The 2432-nt window shown below is 42.3% G+C and overlaps 1 pseudogene; it reads right to left on the bottom strand.

Annotated features, from left to right (window-relative positions):
- Positions 1–636: 636 nt before the first annotated feature.
- Positions 637–2225, bottom strand: LOC114690367 (annotated as a pseudogene).
- Positions 2226–2432: the final 207 nt, after the last annotated feature.

Here is a 2432-nt window from a genome sequence, read left to right as displayed (position 1 = left end):
TCCCTTTTCCTCCCCCTCTGCGTCTTCTTCTGGTATATTTCCTCCTATGAATCTTCAGTGTTTTACTAATCTACAGGAAGCAGTATCTGTGTTTCTTACTATTAGGTCTCTAGTGCTTGGTTCAGACCTAGGGAGGCCTTAATAAATACTTGTTGGGAAGAAATGGAAAATTGGAGATTTATTCACTTTTCAAGTTAAAAAAAAAGAAGAAGAATGTTATAAATTACCCAGTCTCAAGTAATCTTTTATAACACCAGAAACCAAATGCTGCACACATTCCTCTGAAGTTGCTATTCTCATTTAATATGTATCTCAAGCACTGTTCCGAGACAGAGCATATAGCTTTAATTCTTTTAAGTGGCTATATAGTATTCTACACTATAAATATGCCATAATGGATTAATTCCCACAAAGGTATATATAAAGTTAGGAATCTTTGAAGTTACTAATGATATATTCAATATTCACATGTATCATTATGTGCCCAGAGTTTTGAGTTTTGTTTATTTATGTATGATAGACCTTATAATTTAGCATGCTGACTCAAAGGAAACATATATATGTATGTATATGTATGTATATTGGCCTGGTCAATAAGTTTATTGTCTTTATGAGAAAACTTCATAGAAAATGGCTTTAGCTTTCAGCAGCCCATTCCTGAGCTTTGAGGAAGCATGCCTTCTTTTGAGCAACCCAATCTTTCTTCTAGTCAAGGGACATTTTGGGGGAATTCCATCTCTTCTTTACTTCTCTCTTGGGCTTCTTCTCATGGGCTGGATTCTCTCGGATGGCAGTATGAGCTCTCGTATGCATCTCTTCCATCATGTCTGGAGTCATGACGTTCTTTATGTACTGAGAGAACTGTTTCTTACAAGCATCTTTGTCTTCCTCCATTAGATAACACAGGTAGTCTGCCACATTCTGACCCATGCTGTGCTTCCAATGGACCTCTGCACTGGACTCCTTGCTTTCAGAATCCTACTCAGGGAATTTTTTGGTACTATGAGGGACAGACAAACCTCCACCACAGCACCCTTCAGGGCCCCAAAAACTTTATTGCCAGTTGTAGTTTGGCAAGACCTGCATCTAAATGGCAAGTGAAGTAACAGGCTGACCATCACATTGGATTCATCTCCAGTCAATGGCACTTGTCCTTCATAGATATTGTCCATGCCAAACCTACTGAGAAGCCTGTGGGCCAGCAATAGGTCAGTACAATAGGCTGCTGCATAATTTGTCAGGCCAATTTTCACACTGCATTTTAGCAGTTCATTTGATATGCTGCTCAAACTATCATATCCCCTTCTATACAGGCATATGCAATCTGGCTGTATGGGGTGGTTTTGTGTGTCAACTTGACACAAGTTGGAGTCATCAGAGAAAAGAGTCTCGGTTGAGGAAATACCTCCTTGAGATCTAGCTGTAACATGTATTCTCATTTAATGATCAATGAGGGAGGGCCCAGCCCATGGTGGGTGATACTATCTCTGGGCTACTGGTCCTGGTTGTTTGGCTCGAACTGTTTGGGGGGCACCCAGGCAGGGGGATCTGGATCTGTCCCTGGTCTATGGGCAGGCTTCTGGAACCCAGTGCCTGTGGTGTGACACCTTGCACAGCCTTAGTGCAGTGGGAAGGGGCTTGGACCTGCCTAGGCTGAGTGTGCTGGGCTCCGCTGACTCCCCATGGGAGACCTCGTTTTGGGGGATGTGGGGAGGTGGGGTGGATTGGAAAAGAGGACTAAGGGGTGGGAAAAGGGAGAAGGGGGGATCTGTGGATAGTATGTGCAGTGAGTAGAAAATTTCTTAATAAAGAAAAATGAAAGAAAAAAAGAAGGTGAGCTGAGCAAGTCAGTAAGCAGCACCCCTCCATGGCCTCTTCATCAGCTCCTGCCTCTGGGAGCCTGCCCTGTTTGAGTTCCTGTTCTTGACTTCCTTCAGTAATGAACAGCACTGCTGAAGCATAAGCCAAATAAACCCTTTTCTCCCCAACTTGCTTTTTGGTCATGGTGTTTTGTCACAGCAATAGAAACACTAACTAAGACACTGGCAGATGCTCTCTCTAATACATGAACTATCATCCTGTATTTGTGTGTTGTAGTTATTTTAGTCCTGGATCACCAATAGTTTCCAATCACAGAAGTCAGTTTTACCCTCTCACTACCTTCTAAATCTCATTTGGTATCTCTTAAAGTAGGCTTTATTCTTGACAATTTTCACAAACTCCATCCAGAACAGAAAACTATAATGAGGCTCCACACAGACCTGCAGCACTGGTGGTAGGGTGGGGGTGGGGATAAAGACAGGGGTGTTGTATGCATGCACCATATCGGGAAAGGTATATTTTTAATAAATGATACTAAATAATTTTCTTGAAGTGCTGGGCCAATTCATATTCAAACAAGCTGTGTATAAAAGAGCTCATCTCAGGACTAG

Source organism: Peromyscus leucopus, chromosome 7, assembly GCF_004664715.2.
Source record: "Peromyscus leucopus breed LL Stock chromosome 7, UCI_PerLeu_2.1, whole genome shotgun sequence".
Classification (NCBI taxonomy): Eukaryota; Metazoa; Chordata; class Mammalia; order Rodentia; family Cricetidae; genus Peromyscus; species Peromyscus leucopus.
Note: the sequence above shows the minus strand (reverse complement) of the source record. Positions and strands in the feature narration are given on the sequence as shown.